The sequence below is a fragment of the Tachypleus tridentatus genome, chromosome 6 (assembly GCF_004210375.1).
Source record: "Tachypleus tridentatus isolate NWPU-2018 chromosome 6, ASM421037v1, whole genome shotgun sequence".
NCBI classification, from domain to species: Eukaryota; Metazoa; Arthropoda; class Merostomata; order Xiphosura; family Limulidae; genus Tachypleus; species Tachypleus tridentatus.
In genome coordinates, this window is record NC_134830.1 from 4,701,308 (window position 1) to 4,725,485 (window position 24,178).

Genomic DNA, 24,178 nt, shown 5'->3' on the forward strand with positions numbered 1-24,178 from the left:
TTTTCATGTGTTCAACATGGTAACATGCATAAAGTCTGACTTACATGCAAGTAAGAACTTGCAAACTGGATAATTTTATGGTTGTAGTTTGTACAACTTACATGAGATTTGATACAAATATACTTTCTCTCAGGTCCAGAGTTCTGATATAGACAGTTTTTTTTTATTTTGTGTATTTTTCTTTTGTCTGCTGTCAAAATTGGCGATGTTGGGATTGCTTGACAGTGACACGTTACATTATTCTGTGAATGTCAGCATTTTGTTGAAAAAACTAATTTGTTGTTTGTGGACAGATTGTATTCTGATCGTATTAACTTTAATAAAAACCATTAAACAGTGTAGTTCATGTCTGTAACTAATGTTCAATGTTGAGATAAAATAAATTTTGTAATTTTCATCAAAATATTGTCACTTTCAAACTGATGAAATAAATTGTAGATTACAAAGATAAATCACTTTTTATCAGTATCAGTGTTAAATTTTGCTGTAAATGTGAAATCTTTGGAAAGTTTCTTATGTATAACAAGTACATGTTGGTAACACATGTTGGGTATATTGAGTTTTACATGTGCTAATTGTACTGAGCAATTCTATACTTTTTTAGAAACTAAGCTAAATAGGTCGACTAATGTGTGATGAATTTACAAGGAATATTGAACTTACCTATTTGTTATACTTCAGTCTTTCTGAATAAATAAAAAAAACAAAGAACTTCTAAGCTAAAAGTGTGCATTTATCACTTGTTAAAACAGGGCTAATTAAAAACTCACCCATGTTTGTAAAATGTCAAATTTGGTTTCATTGTATAAAAATGTTATATTTTACTCCAGTGTTACATTTCATCATCTCTGATGTTTCAAGTGATAGATCAATAATATTTTTCTTATGTAGCTGAACAATGTGTCAAATGCACTGTATGCTCACCTGAAGGTGAGGACTCTCATTGGATGTGAATATGCTAAGGTGAGTAAAAGATTCAGTAGACACACCACTAATGTCAACGTGGTGTTTTTGTAACTTATTTAAAAATGGTTAGTGAATTTTGTGTGATGCTACACAGTTTATAATAATCCATTTACTTAAGTTTCTCATGTGAAATCTGTAGATTAAACTCTACTTATAAACTACCTTCCACCAATCATGTTGCACCAGCACAGCTAGCTTCCTCTGCTATTCTAAAACAGTCCTCAATCTATTTATTCGATAGACGCATCTTAACTGTCTCTCCTTAAGACTACAATATCTTGTTTGTTTACAACTTTCTGTCAAGTTTTGCATCTTGTGTTTGATTTTCATTGTTTATACTCATTTCTAATATGTAAATAAGCATTACTGATTTAATGTGGCAGATGATTGTAATTTCTATGACAGTTGCAAGTGGTTCTGAGACTCAGGGTTGGTGATGCCTTCCAGGGGAACACAAAAACATCCAGCAAACTAAAACCTATCTTACATTTGGCAGACAGTGTCTTCTTTTCAGACTACAATTTTTTGTCAGGATGTATATAACCACTGAGTGTAAGTTTGTTTCCACTGCATCTTTCACCTGTTATCACATCTCTGTGTAACCTGCTGAGTCAGGTTTTATATTTTCATAATGTATTCCTCCATTCAGTTGGTTCACCCAGATTTAGTAAATATGTGTGAACTGGTGTGTAGTGACTATTTCTTCTTGTTTTTTTTACTTAGTATTTGGTAAATTAGATTTTTATAATTCTAAAGTCACTTTAGTTAAACTTTCCACTTAGGCTTTTGATTATTATTTAATATTTGGTATATGGACAGGTTTTGCACAATGGTTAATGTTTGGGTAATTGTAACTTTGGTCAATTTTTTGGGTGCTGGTTCATTATTTATAACGTTAGTTATTTTTTCTTTACTACTTGTCATAGTACCCTATTGTTCCCATGTTTTACTTTCATGTCTTTTGTCTTATCAGTTCTTTGAGTGGACTTGCAAATTCTGTATTTATGTGTCTTTTATCTTCAAAGTTGTTTGATAATGTTATACTTTAGGTGTTGCTTAATGTTTTAGTTTAGATTTCATTGTTTTGTAGGTTTGTTCTTATTTATGTTATGGACTCGACTGAACCCTAGATTTTATTTGTTAGTAATGAGTACATTTTCTAAGTGTTTTATTTGTGTGCCCCTCGGTGTGGATTCCTGTACGTGGTGAAGGGACCTCCCAGGGAAGGTTCTGTTCTATCTGGTTACCTTCTCTGGGATCTAAACATCCACCCACGTGTTTGCCGTGCGTGGCAACCCGTGAAGGGGAGGAGAGGATCCTGGTGGTTGAGGGTCCAACCCTAACACACCACTTTGGCCTCGAATTCCTGTAGACGACGGCCTTTGGGTGGCCCCCTGGGTCAATCGGCTGGTCCACTTGGGCTAGAGTCAACCAAGTACCAGTGTTGGAAGTTCTCAACGGTGTTGTGGACATTGTGCCTGATGCTGGTGTTTGGGTATAGTGCTCACGAAACCCCTGCTGCTGCATTGTCCTTGCGCGACTTTAGTAGTGCGGCCCCTTGTAGGGCTCCATGGTGGGTGGGGTCAGGGTACCAAATGTTTTTCTTTTCCTATGGATCCTCTAAAAAATTTAAATAAAATTGTAAAAAACAGTCAATGGGTAAGCGACCACGTCTTGAATACTCAGAACAGCAATCTTCAACATCAGTAACACACGCATTCTCATTTTCTTATATTACATTCTCTTCGAAAACCTTTAGGGCAATGTCCCCTTTTTTTTATTCAAAAGGGACTAGAGGGACTTGCTGGCTCTCCAAAATCAGTAAAGAAACTTCGATCTGGTAACATATTGGTTTAAAACATCCACATCCCAACACAGTGAACTCCTCTTGAATTCAAAGGCAATTGGGGATATACCTATTGAGGTTTCACCCCATGCTACCTTGAATTCTTCACGAGGAGTTATTGTTGAAAGGGATTTGAAGAACGCTCCCAGTCAGAGATTCTCGCTGGTCTCTCCACTCAAGGAGTTTCTGCAGTGAGGCGATCTCCACTCAAAGATGGAATTACACTGCCAACAAATACCCTCGCTTTAACATTTACTTCACCACGTGCACCTGCCACCATCAAGGCAGGTTATCTCATTTGCAGGGTTTCGCCATACATACCAAACCCTCTTCGATGTTTCCAATGTCAGAGATTCGCCACTCAAAGACATCCTGTCGTGGTTCCCTGACATGTGCTCGCTAGGAGGGCAAGGACCACGCATGCCTATGACTGTGACATGAACCCACATTGCGTAAACTGCAATGGTTCTCACCCCTCTTACTTTCATTCTTGCCCAAAATGGTTGGAGGAAAAGAGGTGCAGCATTTGAAAACGACACATAACATTAGTTATCCTGAGGCTCGAAATTGCTGTCCACAACTCCATCTCGACATATGCTGCTGCACTTCATTCCACAACTACAGTGGGAGTGCAGACAGATCTCTCTGTGCCTCCAAGAGAATCGTTTTCAAAACAAATGAAAAGCCTTTGACCTCCGTGGTTAAAAGGTTGATGAATCGACTTCCACACCTATCTCTGTTCCTCCCATACCTTCCAACAAACCTCAAGATCCACATCCTTCAGTTTCAAATACAAGCATTTCTTCTGATACATCTTTTCTCCCACCACAAGAGACAAAACAATTATTCGTTCGCATCCTCAGTCACTGGATTCCCCTTCCAACAACAAAACCTGCCCACCCGAGATAGACCTCCTCCCACTAAAGACAGTAAAGAAAAAGACGTGGTCGTGAAACCGAAGGGTTCTCCAGCCACTTCACCTACCCGCTCTTAAAATGGCCACCTTGATACCATGGAACTGTTGTTACGTTCTAATCTGGATGATATCAAAACGCTGATTGCTTCTCTACCATCCTGTTTGTCTTTCTTTACAAGAAACATTTCTCAAAACTGCTGATACTGTCTCCATTCGGCAGTTTTCTCTGTACAGAAATGACAGGTTGTGTGATGGTCGAGTACATGGAGGGGTGGCACTGTTGGTTGATCAACACGTGCCCACCCTGTCTTTGTCACTCAACACACCCTTGAGGCTGTAGCCATCCGTGTTTCCTTGGGTCATACCATCACTGTTTGTTCTCTGTACCTGTCCCCTGGAAAGACATATGATCAATCAGATCTTGATGCTCTCGTTGAACAATTGCCATCTCCATTTCTAATCCTAGGGGATTTTAATGGACATCATCCCTCTGGGAAGTGCTATTATTGATGGGAGGGGCGATCTGTAGAGCGGATGCTCTCTGATCACAATCTTTCTCTTTCAATACTGGTTCTTCCACTTACTTTCATGCACCTAGTCAGTCCTTTACCGCTATTGATCTCTCAGTTTGCTCCCCTTCATTATTCTCCCATTTTTCATGGAGGGTTGACAGTAATCCACTAGGCAGTGATCATTTTCCCATCCTTTGAGAGAGACTGGCCGTGTCGATGCCACCCTACCGGTGCCCCGGTGGAAGCTGGATCAGGCAGACTGGTCCACTTTCACTGCTCTCGCAGAACTTGATCCTGCCATCGTAAATCAGCCATCAATAGACGACTGTGTAGCAGTGGTAACTGACTGTATTACACATGCAGCTGCTCAGTGTATTCCTAAAACCTCGACACGTTTTCCACGATATCCTCGTCCGTGGTGGAATCCTGCTTGCCACTTAGCACGAAGGCTCAAAAGCGGGCCTGGGATACTTTTCGAGATATCCCACACTTTCAAACCGGTTGCTTTCCAACGGGCCCGTGCACATGCTAGGTGGGTAAGACGCCACAGCCAGAAGGAATCTTGGATTAAGTTCACAACCAGTATATCTTCTACCACCAGTTCCAAGATCATATGGGACAGGATTCAAAGGTTAATGGACACTACAATTCTATCCCCCTCTCGATCTTACTCTCTGATGGTCAGGAGGTGACTGATGTTCGGAACATTGCTAACACTCTAGGTGAAAGCTTTTGCTGGGTATCTAGCACTTCTGCTTGTTCCTCCACCTTCCTGGCCATCAAGACTCGGGCAGAGCGATCACCTCTTTCCTTTCGAACTGACTGTTTCTTTGACTATAATTGTCCATTTACCCTGGTGGAACTAAAAATGGCCCTTCATCGGGCTGCCAGTATGTCTGTTGGACCTGATGATATTCATTATGACATGCTGCACCATCTATCTCCTGCTTCTCTTGATGTCCTTCTGATTGTTTTCAACCGGATCTGGCAGGAGAATGTTTTTCCTGATGCCTGGCCCAGGCTATTATTTTACCTTTCTAAGCCAGGAAAGATCCCATGATTCCTTCAAACTACCGCCCAATTGCTTTGACGAAGCTGTCTCTGTAAGACATTAGAAAGGATGGTTAATGCTCTTCTTGTTTGGTTCCTTGAATCAAACAACCTCCTCTCCTCACCCAGTGTGGGTTCCGTCGACAGCACTCCACCACAGACCACCTAATTCGCTCTTGAAACATCTATCAGAGAAGCCTTTCTCAACCGCCAACATCTTGTATCAATATTCTTTGACATAGAGAAGGCTTACGACACAACATGGAGGTATGGCGCTTTGCAAGACCTCCATACATATGGGTTACGTGGCCATCTACCCATGTTTATTAAAAATTTTAATGGACAGGAGATTCCAAGTTCGTGTGGGTTCGACACTTTCGGCTTCTTTTGTACAGGAACTTGGAGTCCTCAGGGCTGTGTTTTGAGTGTCACACTTTTCAGTATAAAGATAAATGCCATCACTGAACAACTCCCTCTCACTGTTGCGAATGGGCTGTATGTCGACGACTTTCACATCTCATGTCAGTCATCACACATGAGATATATTGAGCGGCAACTACAAACCGCCCTCAATTGTGTAATGGAAGTGAACTCTGGCGAACGACTTTAATTTCTCTCTCCAAAACTGTATGCCTGCACTTTGCCGCCGACGGGTATTCACCCTGATCCTGAAGTTCATATCGGTGAAGTTTGCTGCCAGTGGTTCCGGAGACCAAGTTCTTGGGCTTATCTTTGATCGTAAACTGACCTTTATACCACACTTGAAATCCTCCGTGTTCTCTTCAATTGGATGAATTGGGCCTGTCCTCGATTATGGATAACATTGCAGATTCCACAGGTCAGGCCCATCCCATCATGGCTTCATTACAGCCCCCAAATGTCACCTTTCTTTCAGTCACCTCGGGAGCAAAAAGGCAGATACTCCAGATTGGAAGTACCGCCTTTTATTCAATGAATATCTTTCAAACAATCATTCAGTTCCCATTTATACAGATGGTTCCAAATCAGGTAATTCAGTGGGCTCTGCTATGGTTTGCTATGGGTCAATAGTTGCACACAGAATCCCTTTACAGCTTCTGTGTTCACTGCTGAACTGTATGCCATATCTCTTGCCCTGGATCATATTGCAGCTGAGCAGTACTCCAACTGCACTATTTATACTGATTCGCTTAGTTCTATACTTGCCTTGGAATCACTACACGCTAGCTCACATCCTATTCTCGCTGATATTCAAACCGACTGGCCCATTTCTCATTAGCAGCTACTTCAATCCAGTTTTCTGGATACCAGGCCATGTTGGTATTCAACGCGTGCTTGCAGCAACGTGCTTCAGCACCATCACCCTTGCAGACATGGCAGCTAAATATGTCTGCTTCAGCACCATCACCCCTATGCCTATTCGTAAAGTTCGAAGCATGGACTATGGTGTTGTCTTCTGGAACTGGCTTGGCTTGTGTAACACTCTCCTATGCCAGCTGGCAGTCCACTTGGAATGAGCAAGTGTTGCATATTTATTCATTACACCTTTTAATTGTGGTTCGTTTTTTACAGTTTTAATCTCTCTCATCTGATTTGACATTGGACAATGGCCATAACATTAAATAACCTCGACACCAGGACTGGAAAGGCCAACTTCAGGTGACTAACGCTACTGTTTGAACTATCCGCTTGAACTACTCATTAGTCATCCTGGCGAAGTTGTTATTATACTTTTGCTGCATATCATTTCACACTTTTACTACTTAACTTTAGTACTGGCCATATTGACTCATAACCCGAACCAGGACTGGAAAGACCAACTTCAGGTGACTGACGGTGGTTTTATACTTACCTGTTAGTCTTCCTGGCGGTTACCATCATTACCATTCTGCTACAGGTAGTTCTTTACAACTTTGTTGACTGGATGTCAACATTGGTTTTCTACACCATTTTCTGTTTTAATTGCCATTTTGCTTTTATCTTCAATTACTTTTACAAATTTTACTCCATTTACTTGACTTTTATCTTTTTACTGACATTTGGCTACTCATTATTACGATTTTATGGAGTGTCTTTAAAACTTTTATTCTTTTACATTTTGATAATAGCTGCTATGACACATAACCCGAACCAGGACTGGAAAGGCCAACTTCAGGTGATTGATGGTGGTTCTTGAACTTACCTGTTAGTCTTCCTGGTGGGTTATGATCATTAACATTTTGCTAGAGTAAATATTTTACAACTTTGAAGACTGGATGTCACCATTGGTTTTTACACCATTTTCTGTTTTAATTGCTGTTTTGTTTTTACCTTCATTTACTTTTACAAATTTTACTTCATTTACTTGACTTTATCTTTTTACTGGACATTTGGCTACTCATTATTACGATTTTGCGGAGTGTCTTTTAAAACTTCTATTCTTTTACATTTTGATACTCGTTGCTATGACACATAACCCGGAACCAGGACTGGAAAGGCCAACTTCAGGTGATTGACGGTGGTTCTTGAACATACCTGTTAATCTTCCCATGGTTTTTTGCTAGAGTAAATACCTTACAACTTCTTATACTCTGCCTTCTATCATAACATTGTAGACTAGGTGTCAGCATTGGTTTTATACTTTTTTTGTTTTACCTTCATTTCCATTTATGTCTATTACTACATTTATTTATTTATTTTTATTTTTTTTACATTTTACCGAATGTCTGGCGCAGATAGCCTTGCTGCTTTGTGCCATAAAACACTAAATCAATCAATCAATCAATTTATTTGTGTGCCTTTTGGCTACAGTTCATTACAGTTCATGGGTTCTACAGATTCTGTCTGAAGCTTTCTGCTCTTACCCTATCCCCTATTTACTTCTATAATTAGCTTCCCTCCTTCTTCTCAGGATCATACCTCTTCCAGTCATCTGGTCAAGACCTACTGCACAAAGGTGTTGTCAAACAGGAGTACCCACCGATCCAGAATTTTAGTCTCAAACAGGAGTACCCACTGATCCAGGATTTTAGTCCCATCTAATTGTTGTCCCTGAGAAAATGGAAGATTGGAGACTTGTCCCAGTTGAACTTTTATCTGGAGCCACCTTGCTTCTCCACAGAGTCCCATCTCTCACTTTGTTTTTTTCTCCAGTACTTTGAACCACCAGATTGTTATGATGGATACTTGTTCTCATATTCAAACTGTCATCATGTCCACACGTGTCATGTCTTTCAGTTCTGGGTGTCCACACGTGTCGTCTTTCAGTTCTGGATGTCCACACGTGTCATGTCGTTCAGTTCTGGGTGTCCACACGTGTCATGTCTTTCAGTTCTGGGTGTTGTTGTTTCGTACTTCTATGTGTTTTGTTGAATGATATGATATTTTGCCTGTAATTTTCACTTATGTGGTTTTCATGGCTCCTGATTGCCTCTTCCTGTACCCTGTTAGTCAGTCGTGCTAACTTTGGGAAGCTTATCAGGTAGGAATTTCTCATCTGATTTGATAAGTTTGTTCTGAACCCAACTCAGCATTTTAGTTCATTGGAGGGTGGGTTTTTCATTTCCCTTTATTAAGAAGCCCAGTCTTTCCCACTTAGTTCATTGAAGGGGGATTTCTTCATTTCCCTTTATTGAGAAGCCCAGTCTTTCCCACTTAGTTCATTGGAAGGGGTAGGTTCTTTATTTCCCTTTATTGAGAAGCCCAGTCTTTCCCACTTAGTTCATTGGAGGTGGGGTTTTCTTCATTTCCTTTATTGAGAAGCCCAGTCTTCCCACTTAGTTCATTGGAGGTGGGGGTTTTCTTCATTTCCCTTTATTGAGAAGCCCAGTCTTCCCACTTAGTTCATTGGAGGTGGGGGTTCTTCATTTCCTTTATTGAGTAAGCCCAGTCTTTCCCACTTAGTTGATTGGAGGGGGGGGTTCTTCATTTCCCTTTATTGAAAAGCCCAGTCTTTTCCACTTAGTTCATTGGAGGTGGGGGGTTTTTCTTCATTTCCCTTTATTGAGAAGCCCAGTCTTCCCACTTAGTTCATTGGGGGGGGGTCTCATTTCCCTTTAAGAAGCCCAGTCTCTTCCCAGTTAGTTCATTGGGGGGGTCTTCATTTCCCTTTATTGAGAAGCCCAGTCTTTCTCACTTGGTTCATTGAGGGGTTTCTTCATTTCCCTTTATTGAGAAGCCCAGTCTTCTCTCACTTGGTTCATTGGAGGGTGGGTTTTTTCATTTCCCTTTATTAAGAAGCCCAGTCTTTCCCACTTAGTTCATTGAAGGGGATTTCTTCATTTCCTTTATTAAGAAGTCCAGTCTTTCCCACTTAGTTCATTGAGGTGGGAGGGTTCTTCATTTCCCTTTATTAAGAAGCCCAGTCTTTCCCACTTAGTTCATTGGAGGTGGGGGGTTTTTCTTCATTTCCCTTTATTGAGAAGCCCAGTCTTTCCCACTTAGTTCATTGGAGGTGGGAGGGTTCTTCATTTCCCTTTATTGAGAAGCCCAATTTTTCCCACTTAGTTCATTGGAGGTGGGAGGGTTATTCATTTCCCTTTATTGAGAAGCCCAGTCTTTCCCACTTAGTTCATTCTGTTTCTTCATTTCCCTTTATTGAGAAGCCCAGTCTTCCCACTTTGTTCATTCTGTTTCTTCATTTCCTTTATCGAGAAGCCCAGTCTTTCCCACTTAGTTCATTGGAGAGGGGTTTCTTCATTTCCCTTATCGAAGCCCAGTTTTTCCACTTAGTTCATTGGAGGTGGGAGGGTTCTTCATTTCCCTTTATTGAGAAGCCCAGTCTTTCCCACTTAGTTCATTCTTTTCTTCATTTCCCTTTATTGAGAAGCCCAGTCTTTCCCACTTAGTTCATTCTGTTTCTTCATTTCCCTTTATTGAGAAGCCCAGTCTTTCCCACTTCAATCCAGGGATGTAAAGCATGCAATCTTGATGACCCTATCCTCTTGTTTTTTGCTACATGTGGGTTTTTCTGTTAGGAATGTGGGCTTCCATTTGTTGAGCTCACATGCATTTCCTTCAGTGGATGATTCTTGACCAGTGGAACTTTTATGACATTCTCTTGGACCATCCCATTACTCTTACCCTTGGGATTAGGGCTGACCATGCATGATGGCTGGACAGTTGAAAGTCTGCCAAGGAGTCTATTGTTTATTTCAACATCCTGGAAATTTTGGCATTTCATATCTACCCCTTCCTGAAGGGGTGATTTAATCTAACTATTCTACTGTCATAAGTTATATCATCATATAAGGTTGTTTTTGAATTAAATGCAAAGCTTCAAATAGGACTATCTGTGCTCTGCCCACAATGGATATCAAAACATGGTTTCTAGCATTGTAAATTTACAGTCATACCATGGTTCCAATGGGGAACCACCTGACAAGGAAGAAACAAATCCAGATCTTTGTATTTTCAAAGTTTAGAGCTTCTTGGCATGTCATGTTCCAGGTATTGTTAATCTAGTGGCTTATTGCTTATCTCAACCTAGTTAGGTTCTTCTCAAAGAGTTGTCCCTTCTTTCATGGATATTGTAGTGGATGTGTTCTCAACTGAGAACACCATATATAGATGTACTTGCTTACTGGAGTGCCAAAATTCCTTCCTGCTGGTCGTGGTTTCACACCTTTCATTTCTGGGAATAGTTGAGTTTAGTTAGGATTGGAGGATTCTTCACCCTTATGTCTGCCCTCCAATCAGTCTCCTTTCCAGGGTTTTATTTTCCCTTATCCAGCCCATTCCTTGTCTTGTCCTGCTTATTGGAACATCATCCCCTACTTCTGTCCCAGTCTCTCCTTTGACAACTGTAATCGGACATAGTTCATTCTGACAATGCCACACTCCATCTTAATGTATGGCTTTTGTGTGGTTCCTTGCCTTAGCTTAGGAAATTACCCTTTGTGTCTTTTCTTTCTTATTACATTCGACCTTTCTCCTTGTGTGTATACCAGAGGTAATAGTATACCTTCAAATATTGGTTCATTTGTCAAAGCTTCAGCCCCTCCTGTCTTTCAGTACATTGTTTTTCCTAGTACATCATCTGGTTGTTTGTTCAAAGTTTGTATGTGTCAGCTGTTTGTAGCTTCCCTGTCAAACACGTTTTGATTCTGCTCTTTCTGGAAGGATCTCTCCTGTTATTTCTCTCCTTTCCATTGCTTTTGTATTGTTCATCCTCTGTATTCCTTTATTTTACCATATTGGATCTCAGTTTTATTTTTTGTGCCCTGTCCATTCTCCATCAAGTGTTGCATGTTTTTCTCATAAGTTCTTGTCCTCTTTGTTTGTGGTTATTGTTGATCCTTTGTACCCTGTCCATTCTGAATCAACTGTTGCATGTTCCTTCTCATAAGTTCTTGTCCTCTTTGCTTGTGGTTATTGTTGTTCCTTTGTGCCCTGTCCATTCTGAATCAAGTGTTGCATGTTCCTTCTCATAAATTCTCCTCCTCTTTGCTTGTGGTTATTGTTGTTCCTTTGTGCCCTGTCCATTCTGAATCAAGTGTTGCATGTTCCTTCTCATAAGTTCTTCTCCTCTTTGCTTGTGGTTATTGTTGTTCCTTTGTGCCCTGTCCATTCTGAATCAAGTATTGCATGTTCCTTCTCATAAGTTATCCTCCTCTTTGCTTGTGGTTATTGTTGTTCCTTTGTGCCCTGTCCATTCTGAATCAAGTGTTGCATGTTCCTTCTCATAAGTTCTCCTCCTCTTTGCTTGTGGTTATTGTTGTTCCAATATTTTTCTAGTTCTATTTTTTGTCCTCTAACCTGATTGGACCTTCCTTTTCTAGACATCTGCTGCCCAGGCAGGTGATTTGGCCTTCTTTCTTATTTCTTTACTTTCCATTTTCCAGCTGTACTCCCATTAAGTTCTGGATATATTTCTTTGTCCAGTTCATTCCTTGTGATGTTATATGGCTCACACTGCCTACTTCACTACTGTTCATCTCTTTGCTGAATGCATTGGTGCCTGCCAGTTGGTTGTGCCCTCTTTTTTCCCACGTTAATTACTGGGTGAAGAGCATAGCTGTTACACAAGTAGTTCTATACCCCATACATGTGGTTTCTTTTCGTATTCTTCCACAACGTTTACTTCATTGTGTCCACTTGTTTCAGTATTTATACACCTTTACTGGCTCTGCCACCTTTCAATGTAGGATTCTATGTGTGAAGGTAAGACTGTTTTGAAGTTATCATTTTCTTACACTGAACATGTATATCTGATAAAACTTACCATCTTTTACCCTTCCTCTTCACAGATATGCCAATGATTCTGGTTTGTACGTGCCAGTTCTCAAAAGTGTGAAGATTTTTCTAGAATAGTAGAGTGAGCTAGTTATGATAGTATGTATGGCACAGTATGATTGGTGGAAAGTTGTCACATGATCAACACTAAACCTATTGGTAATAAAAGACTGATGCGCTGATTGTTAATAATGTTTTTGATATGGGAGTCCAGGATCAAGATAGTTTTGGGTGGGGGCTGTAAGTACCTATTGGAGATAGATGTTTGGTGTAAACAAATCTTAAGTATGTATATTGTGAACATAAGTAATGGCAGACAAATTTGTATTACTTATGTCTTCAAACTCCTTGATGACTTTGTATCATCTTAAAACTTCTGAAGGTAAGTTTAGTACTTTTAAATAAATCTAATTATAGGCAAATGATATTTTACTTAAATATAATAAAGAGAGTAGTTTTAGTGGTGATGTCCGATCAATATTACGTGGAGGTGTTTTAGTGGTGATGTCCGATCACTATTACGTGGAGGTGTTTTAGTGGTGATGTCCGATCACTATTACGTGGAGGTGTTTTAGTGGTGATGTCCGATCACTATTACGTGGAGGTGTTTTAGTGGTGATGTCCGATCACTATTACGTGGAGGTGTTTTAGTGGTGATGTCCGATCACTATTACATGGAGGTGTTTGGTTTTACGAGTGGGGAAGTTGATGACAATTAAAAGGAATTACAATTATTTTGAGTAACTGTCATACATATGGTTAAAAATTAGTGTTTAAAATGAAATGAAACTCATTCTGTCATGAGCTTAAAATGCAAGTCAAAGTAAAAAAACATGTTAAATGTCTTGCTTTTATTGTTGTACAAGTTTATTGGTGCTACATTTACATCAATGAACTAACTTACCCCATCCACCTCCATTGTATATTGTACTAAGTACAGATGTACACAATGTACGTCTCATAAAAAATCGAAAATATGATAAATGTGTGTCCAGGCATAAGTTTAATTTGTTTTAGTAGTCTGGAGGTTTGTTTCTTAATGCAGTTATGTCGTGAAACATTTTGCAATAACAGAGAAGATACATCTGGAAATGAACAAATAATGATATATTCTGTTCAATAACAGAGAAGATACATCGGGAAATGAATAAATAAAGATATATTCTGTTCAATAACAGAGAAGATACATCTGGAAATGAATAAATAAAGATATATTCTGTTCACACCTTTTGTATTTTTTCCATTACAGCAAATGTGCCTTTTTTTTTACATTATGTATCTTTAGTCAGTGTTGGGTCAACAGTGCAAAGTTTTCATTTTTATTTTGTGTTAAGACTACACATTAGCTTGTTGTTGCTAAACGTGGACACATTGAAGCACTCAGTCATTTGCATATCTCTTGTTTCACAAGAAAGAATCAATACTGTATGTGTTAAAACATTTGTCTTTTCTATCGTAGCACTTCAAATATCCGCTCCTGTCCTCAGTAGAGATTTGCATTGATCTAAACTGCAACTTAATAGACTGTCCAGTGTCTCTTGAGGGATGTAAGGCTGAATCAGTTTTATATCTACCAATAGAAAGAGTTGACTTGAAGGTTACATCTACAAAGCCAACATTTAGCGATTGGATACAGAGATACTATGAGTATCGAGATGAATGACAGAAAGGTTTTTAGTATGCATGAAAACGTCTTGGATTATCGTGGAGAACATAATAATATATTCTGGTAATATCTACTTTCCTGAAGGAACCATGTGATCTGTACATGATCAATTAAAGAAACGTGTGTGTCAAGCTTACCTGCTCATTCAGAGTTTTGAAAGAATTAAATAACTCATTGACAAAATAACTTTCTTAGTTTTAGAATATTAATGTGGTTACTTTGTGTGTAGAAAATAATCCTGATTCTATAAAACCAAACAATTAGATTTAGTTTACAGCACTTGTTCTCTGCAAGTTGTGCTAGTAATGTTTGGATTACAGTGAAAGTAGTTTTAGAAATATATTTATAAGAAATATTTTATTTTGAATAGAAAATATTTTTGTTGGTTTGATACTGATGTGTATATTGTAACAGGAATGTGTTTTATTGCATTCAGTTTTTAAATTTTACAAAATATTTTATAAGATATATAATGTATAATATACTTCTAATTGTACAGGTATTTAATACCATGCAACATTACTCTGACAAAATATCTGAAATCTGTTAAAACCACAGATTATCTCCTAGGTTTGCAGCTGAAATTTTAAAACTATAATTGTGTAATGTATAATATACCTCTAATTGTACAGGTATTTAATATTATGCAACATTACTCTGACAAAATATCTGAAATCTGTTAAAACCACAGATTATCTCCTAGGTTTGCAGCTGAAATTTTAAAACTATAATTGTGTAATGTACAATATACCTCTAATTGTACAGGTATTTAATATTATGCAACATTACTCTGTGACATCACACATGCACTTGGCTGTAGCTTTGTACATCCTCTATGTCAAATGGTTGAACTGTTTGTTGACTTTAGTTATCAGTTTATTCTGCACCTTGAAATTAAAATAAAGTATTAGTGAAATGTGATAGTTATCTAATGTTGTTTTAAGTACTTAGTTTTACTACAGCTAAGGGAAAACCGGGTAAAACTACGTGTTGGTAAAACACCCACAGCTAAGGGAAAACCAGGTAAAATTACGTGTTGGTAAAACACCCACAGTTAAGGAAAACCCGGGTAAAATTACGTGTTGGTAAAACACCCACAGCTAAGGAAAACCCGGGTAAAATTACGTGTTGGTAAAACACCCACAGCTAAGGGAAAACCAGGTAAAATTACGTGTTGGTAAAACACCCACAGTTAAGGAAAACCCGGGTAAAATTATATGTTGGTAAAACACCCACAGCTAAGGGAAAACCAGGTAAAATTACGTGTTGGTAAAACACCCACAGTTAAGGAAAACACGGGTAAAGTTACGTGTTGGTAAAACACCCACAGTTAAGGAAAACTCGGGTAAAATTACGTGTTGGTAAAACACCCACAGCTGAGGGAAAACTGGGTAAAATTACGTGTTGGTAAAACACCCACAGCTAAGGGAAAACCAGGTAAAATTACGTGTTGGTAATCCAGCTGTTCCCTATTAATGAAAATGTATTAATGTGTAGGCAGCAAATACTTTTGCATAAAATAAAACATTACATAATTAAAAACCAAATGATTGAACTCCTTTGCACTCTGCTAGGGGGTGCTGATTGTGCAGTAAGTAAAGGTTTCATCTTAACATCTGAAAAGTCCCTTGTTCAGTGGCACCTTCAGTTCTTTCAGTCAAACGTGAATGAAGTAATATTGTACGCGGAGGGCGATATGTATGTCTGTAAACGATATATAGGACATTGAGGTTTTGTTTCATATTGATATCAACAGTTAGTTTAGGATGATTCATTGGCTTGTTTTTTTGGAAAATATAGCTTAATAATAAAACACGAACTAATAATAGGAAGCATTTATCAGATGTTTGAAGTTATTCAAAATTCCAGCTTCACTAATCTAGAATTACAATATTTGTAATTACAAGAGAAATAAATATATAAGAAACAGTTCAAATATAACAAGAGAAAATGAAAACTGAGGGACAATTGAAATAGTTATAATAGGTGTAAATCCATGACGATGACCAAAGAAGGTCGAAACGTTGTTCGCTCCTCTACGTAAAAAACTTTTCTCATCCCAAATGAGCTGTTTTTACATATATATTTTTATCTTGCTGTAGTTGGATTTATGTGAATGACACCATCTTAGTTAAACACTTTCAACCTTTACACTATAATAAAACGTAAATAGTGATACCATTATTAATTACCTTTGTTATATCTTGTGTACTGTGTGTTTTACTTTTACTAAATTTGAAGTTTTTGTTGTTGTTACATGTGATATTATTCTATCTACTTTGGAAAACTTGATTCCTCATGTTAGTGTGTCCTTGGTATCATCTGTGTCAATGGAGTATTGTATGCTCCTTATCACAAAGGCTCTTGGTTATGACCTAGCTCCTGGGAGTAATCTGACCTTTTTTGAATGCATCTACTGGTCACAATGTAAGTAGTCTGTTGAGGTCAGTGGGTTCTTGTCTGCAAACTGAGATTTTACTTTTGGTAGACTTTTGATGTGTATTATAGATTGATTTGTTTACATCTTTTGATTTCCTTTGCCAGTTGCACTTCAAGCTGGTGCTCCCTGAATTATAACTGAGTATTTTGGTGGTGGTATTTCTGTTATGTTCAGATGTACTTGGTTTGTCTTGTTTAGCATTTGGTTTTCAAGTCCTCTTTGGTTTTTTTGGATTTAACCAGTGTAAATCCTTTGGTGTCATCAGACTGTGGTAATTTTTCAGCATCATTTTCTGTGTCTGTGTTTGGTTTAGTATTCCTGGTTACATTATTGGTTTTAACACTACCAGTTTATTGACATGTATAGTTTTGGTGTCAGTGATTATATTTTGTTTATCTCCATTTAGGGATTTATAAATCTTTCTTTTCTTAAGTAACTGTTATTTACTTCTTGATTTGGTACTAATTTAATCTTACCAACTAGGTCTTCTTTTGCTGAGTATAAAATAATCTTAATTGGTTTTCATCCTTACAGCTTTGGCCAAATATTATAGACTTTTTCCAGAAGACAAAGTAGGTGCTTTCATTCCTGATGTTAATTGTTTTATCTTTGTTGGACATATTGAAAATGTTGGAGAAGCCATTTATTTAATGACAGCAGATGCTCTTCAACTCTGGTTCTCGCATTGTTCACTGAAGTTACTGATCAGTTGTATTCTGTTGGTGGGTATTCACTTTCTGCATTTTCTCTGTTTACAAGTCTTTTTAAATATGACCAGAATTGTTTGGGTTTTGTTTTTGTATTTTGCTGGGGGCAGAAGTTGTCCCATTTTGAACAGTATAACTTCTGTTTGTATAGTATTTCTTATTGTGTTTCTATTGCTTGGCCCCTCTATTCCATCTACTGTCTTCTCAGCTATCTTCGGTGTTTAATAATAGTTATTAGTTGTGGTATCCATGCATGGTTTGTTGTTTTGTGTTGATGTAGTGATATTGTTTGTTTGAATGCACTCTGATTATTTGACAGTACTTGTATATTTCAGATTGGTTTGCAGCTGATTGATAGCTAGTAGATTATATATTAGTTGTTGTTTTTCCTGAGAATTTCCTTTTTGGTGGGTTATATTTTTATAGGGGGTGAGATTGAAGACACACCAGAGTGGTAAGTGTCAACATTTTTTCCCACATTAAATTTCACTAATTTTTGGCATGTGTTGTATGAGTCAGCGAGAGATCTAGTGTGACATTGTTTAATAAGAGTTATGGTGGTGTCATCAATTATGTTAATTTTCTTCCATTTGTGTTTGTTTTATATCTTAAAGTTTCTGTGTTTATTCTTTAGATCTCCTATAAAGATAGAATTTTGATTATGAGAATAGATTTTGTTTTCTTATGAGAACAATAAAACGCTGCTACTGTAACATATGTAACATCAGTTGTTATATATTCATTATTGCTGTTAATTGGTATTTCTGTTACAGATGGTTTTGTTTATGTAATAAGGCTGAGCACTAATCAGGATACATTCCTAGGACATGGAGCTCTAACCAGAACAGGACTAAACAGGGTCATTATAACATTAGGTATACTTTGGATAAGTGAAAATACAGTAGACATTGTCTTTTCTTGAGTTTTCTGTCATGAAGTAGTTCTCAGTAGCAGGATATCATTGCAAGGTTTGCTCATAGTCAGAGTCATTATCTATGTACTGATCCACGTGTAACATCAGGTAGGAGGGTGGTGGTTCGGCTTAGTTTTCCATATATTCAACATGCATATTTTCAAGTAGGTCTAAGAGGTGTCAGAAAAGTTACATGAAGCAAAACAGAAGTATTGTTCTACATGACTCCCTCAGTGTACACGTACACCAAAACAGATTGGCTCACTTTTAACGCTTCACTAGATTCATATCTACCACACTCAATTGAACATGTTAACAACAAAACAGAATTAGACAACTATATTAATCAAGTCACAGAAGCCATACATAAAGCCATTAAAAACACAATCCCTAAATCAAAGGAAAAACACTCACATAATCAGTGGACTCTAACACCGGAAATTCATGCACTAATAATCAAATGCAGGCAGTTAAGACGAACACACTTCATAACACGTGATCTGACCGTCAACACACAGATTAACAGAACAAATGCAAAAATTAAACAACAAATGATAATAGCAAAAGAAACTAATTGGCAAAACTTTTGTAAAAACTTGGAAAAAAACAAAAACAATCCAAAAGAATTTTGGAAAAAATTCAAGAGTATTTCTTCCAACAAAAACACAAATTACTTGCTTCAACACATCACACATAACAACATAATCACAAGGACGGACTAGGAGAAAGCGGACCTATTAGTTGACTTTAACACACAACACCAACAACATGTCAACAACTTCATAAACACAAATCAATCTTTGTTCACACCACAATTCCCTGGCGAGACATTAGAAAGCTACTCAAGTTCAATCAATAGGGAAATTTACCATCACTGAACTCAAAATTAACATTAAAAACACTTCCCTCAGACATGACCAAATACTAAACATTATTCTGAAAAAAGGCTCTTCTATTACAACACCTCACAAACATCTAACAACTGGTTACTACCCTGACACATGGAAAAAAGCCATCATCACCACAATTCCAAAGAAACAGGACAAATCCAGATAATATCCATCCCATCAGTTGCAGGAGAGCTTTGTGAAATAAATAATATCCTTCTGGAATCTCAAAATGCCTTCAGGAAAAACAGACAAACAATAGATCACCTCACATGACTCACCGAATCAGTCTACAAAGCTTTTAATAACAACCAGGTAACCATAGGTGTATCTTTAGATGTTAAAAAAGCATTTGACAGCATATGGCACAATGCCATCAAGTACAAATTAACACATCTGAAAATAAATCCCACTATTATTAAATGGATATCAAACTTCCTAACAGATAGAACAGCACAAGTAAAAGTCAATAAAACTATATCCAAATCTTTCAAAATAACTGTAGGAGTGCCCCAAGGATCAGTCCTTTCTCCACTATTGCACATTATTTTTGTCAGCGATATACCTTTCTCCAGTTTAACATACACTCATAATTCACAATATGCAGACGACATTGCTATCTGAGTACCTCCAGAAACCCAGTAATGGCCATGTCTCGCGTTCAAGAAACACTACACAATGTCTTGAACTGGAGTAACAAGTGGAGAGTGGTTTTAAATCCAACTAAAACACAGGCAATCATCTTTTACAGGAAACTAAAAAGACAAAGAAAAACTCTAGAAAAAGTAAAATTCTCACTTGGAAACACGCCCATTAACATGAACAATTGGAAATATGCCCATTAACATGAACAAACACATCACATTCCTTGGCATCACTTTTGACACAAAACTAACATGGAAAAAACATGTTAACAACACACACTCATCAATCAAAAAACGCATTTCACATTTAATAACTTTAACCAGCAAACACTCAAACTGTTCACCAAAGACCATTATCCAAATATACAAGGCGTACATCCGTCCGTTAATAGAGTATGGATGTCAAGTCACATATAATATGTCAAATAACACACTTCAGAAAATCCAAGTACAACAAAACAAAATACTAAGAGCAGCATACAGACTACCATCATACACACCAGTAAACTATATACACCAAATCAGTAACTTACCATCTTTTAGAAACAGACTCACAGAAATGTCGTACAAATATTATTTAAAAGCAGATCACAGAAACAAACTAACTGCATCACTATGTAAATTAGCCAGTGCACCAACAAAATATATTTCACCATATAACATTTCAGCAATCACAAATCACACAACAAAGTATATAAAGGACAAACCTCATGAATGTAATATGTACTTCTTTTTCAGATCTCGGGCACAGGACAGGTAAAACTTTTGGCGCCTGTCCTGTAAAAGTGGGTTTTCTTGGGGCACTCCCGTTTCCCACCACATCCAAATCTCAGACATTGGACCTTTAGATCCCAGCCAAGGCAACATTATTGCCCAGCCCTGAAATGGGTCATATCACATTCATATTTGCTTTGACATCTGCCTTTTGGGCTCTGGCCTAGCTGGCCTCTCCAGTGCCACCTTTGTCTTGCTCACCAGTATTATGACCAACCTCACTTCTTCACCTTAAAAAAATCAAAATAAAATAAAGGCAAACCCCATGGAAATTTCAATAATTTTTCACGTGAGGGGATAAAGAGGAACTACAACGTTCCTGACCACCCCAGCTGGAGAGAGAATTCTTCAGATTTCTCTCTCTCTCTAAACTAAACCCCTGCCATGTTCGTTTGCATTTGCAAGTAGGTTAAACTCTTTTATGGCAATTAACACTTTTGCTTGACAGTTACTTAATTCTGTAGTACTTAATATGATATTTGATGTTTAGAAATTATGGCATTAAAATACTTACAAAGAGTACAGGCAAGAAACAGTTGACTGTCTGATGGTCATTTTTAAGTGGTGCAGAGAACTTGTATGGAGTCTTTTGTTGCAGGAGAGCTTTGTGGAGTCTGGAAGAAACTTCTTTTGTTGCGGGAGAGCTTTATGGAGTCTGGAAGAAACTTCTTTTGTTGAAGGAGAGCTTTATGGAGTCTGGAAGAAACTTCTTTTGTTGAAGGTGAGCTTTATGGAGTCCGGAAGAAACTTCTTTTGTTGAAGGAGAGCTTTATGGAGTCCGGAAGAAACTTCTTTTGTTGAAGGAGAGCTTTATGGAGTCCGAAGAAACTTCTTTTGTTGAAGGAGAGCTTTATGGAGTCCGTAAGAAACTTCTTTTGTTGAAGGAGAGCTTTATGGAGTCCGTAAGAAACTTCTTTTGTTGAAGGAGAGCTTTATGGAGTCCGTAAGAAACTTCTTTTGTTGAAGAAGAGCTTTATGGAGTCCAGAAGCAACATCTTATGATGTGGAAGAGCTGCCTTTTCAGCTGTTACATTAGGTTTTATTTGACCTCTTTTGTATCCTCATGATCTGCCAAACAGTATGCACAACTACCTGCAAGTAGTTCTTATACTTAATTGATCAATTTTATTATGATCATGTGCAACAACTAACAATAAAAACAAATCTGATTATCCATTGGTTGCAGGTAGACTTTCAATCTTCAGCCACTTCTCTTGTACTGACGTTCTTGTTATCGATACTTCAGCAAAGTGCTGGCTGACTTCCTCTTTAGGAAGTTTTAATGATTATCAATCATCTGTAGCTTTAGCAGCATCGTCAAGCTGTCGGATATTCTTCCTGGTTCTGCTTACTTAGTCAGTCCAGCACCCATACCTTGTATAACCCTTTTACTGACCTTGATAGCGTCAGCTCATTACAGTTTAAACATACAGCAGAAAGTTTCTTAATATGTTTCTCTTGAGTCATCATTGTTTAATAATCTTGGCGTCTGAGCAAAGAGCAATTATTATGAGTTAGTTGATTCATTTGGATCTAACGTTTCTTTTTGATCACCTAAATTATTAGACATATAAGGTTTAGTTGTAGGTCCACTTATCAAAGAGAGACCTTGAGATTGCTGCTTGATGTCAACTTCATTGTTCTTCCCACACTTTCGGAACTTCTCTCCTCGAGCAGCAAGTTGTCCAGTCGAGTAGTTCAGTGGTTTTCTTTAAATGTGAGCCTCACTACAGAATTTTCAGGAAAGAACCCAGTGGAGGGAGCATTTACCTTGCTTTTGGAGCAGTGGAAATTTCTGTTCTGTTCACTTACTTCCCACTTTGTTACAAAAAAAGTTCTGCCATTTAAAATTAGACTTTCCCCGTACTTGCTACAACTACTGCAATCAGTGCTTCTAATAGGGAGTGTCTCAGTTCGGCCATTTTGTTGTAAGTCATTAATTTTACCTGGAAAAATACCTGCCACCTACACAGAAGTATGTTTCCATCAATAAAGATTAGCTGGATACACAGTTTTTCAGATGATTAAATTTCAGTTGTCACCAACAAGAGAATACAACAATCAAGAGGTTTCCAACCTGTTCTTTGAGGCCCCCTGGGGTTCAATGATAGTACTTAATGGGGTCTGCAGTAATACATCAAATCTATGAAATTAATATTTACTGAAAGAGTATAGAATGAAACAAAATGCCAAGATATTCTGTAACTAATACATTAGTTTGAGTTACAACAGGAGACAAGTGTTGCAAGGAATATTAATCGTTGCGTAGTACAAGTAGACAGCATACTGTTATTGAACCCTAAGTACAACCGTTAGTTTGATAATCCATGTGACTATAATAAATACAGTACTATCTAATCCTTCTGATGGTGTTTTTAATATTAATTGAATGAATCTCATGTATTCAATAAATTCAGTGTAGTGGAAATGTTTATTGAAATTTATATTAATCTGTTTATATATAAAAACAGAATAGCCACTTCAAATCAGACCTTTACTTTCTCTGCTGTAACTCATATTCATCATCACCTACTGGTACCCAACTAATTTATTTTTTTGGTTTTTCTGCAAAAATATCTGTCAGCTAGATGGCAATACATTTTCATTAATAAGATATATAGAAATTATTCCCTTTAGGCTTCAGAATTTGAGGGTCTGACACTGGTTTGTGATTGGGTTCCCATATTTGGTTCTCAAATGACTGGCTCTTCCCTCAGTAGTTGTTAATTGGCTGAGGGTATTAACTTGTATAATATTCTTACTAAAGCTGCTGTATTACTATGTTTATTTAGTGAAGCAAGGTTGTCACCAAAGAGCATGATTCATGCAGGGTTACAGTTAGCAGATTACATAAATCAAGATATTGAAATGACAGTACTTAGTGTTGGAAATTTATGTAATTTATTAAAATGTTCCGTCCACCTAACATGTACTGGGTATTTACTAAACACTAAATTATTAACCATCAGTAGTTGTGATTTGTGTTAATAAGACCAGTTTTATTTGTTCATGTCATATAAAAATAATGTTTGAGTTGGCAAAACTGAAATATTAGAGATCAGTCTAAAAGTTTGTATGAATATAAAATAACTGTATAACCCCTTCCTTCTTTCCCCATTGTGACTTGAATTCAGGGGTATAACTTTTTTCCTACAATTTTCTGTCAAGTAAACTTTTCTTTCAATGTCAGAAGTGGTCAGTTTGTCTGGCTAAGAAGAGACAAGTGTTATTATACATGTTTCATAATCAGTTTAAACATGCTCAATTTGGACCTTTCTTGTAGTGGAAAGATGGTTTTCAAAGACAGTACTTTATTTTGCTCTTAATTTAAAGACAAATATTTTCTTTATCAAATTAAAACCTTTTATAAGAGTAAGCATAGTAACTTATCTTAATATTTTAAGTATGAATATTAATAGCTCAAGACCACGTTATCTTGTTTCTACCATGTTCTCAATACAAGGTATCTACATTTTACTTTCAAACCATTTGAGATTGAGTTTTTTTGGTGTCGCTGATAATTTATGTTGTACATTTAATTATGATGTTTAACACAGCTTATTTAAAAATAAAATCTTTAACTAAACTAGTTCATCTGAATTACTTGACCATGTTTCTTTATTGTAATTAGTTTTGTATGTGTTCACAACAATACATTGAAAACAA

At 37.4% G+C, this 24,178-nt stretch overlaps 1 long non-coding RNA gene across 1 annotated transcript; it reads left to right on the plus strand.

The window, feature by feature from the left end:
- Positions 1–57: 57 nt before the first annotated feature.
- On the plus strand, positions 58–24,112 carry LOC143251869 (uncharacterized). Its single transcript, XR_013028679.1, has 2 exons — positions 58–963; positions 13,941–24,112. It is a non-coding gene; the product is annotated as an uncharacterized LOC143251869 (long non-coding RNA).
- The last annotated feature ends 66 nt before the right edge of the window (positions 24,113–24,178 follow it).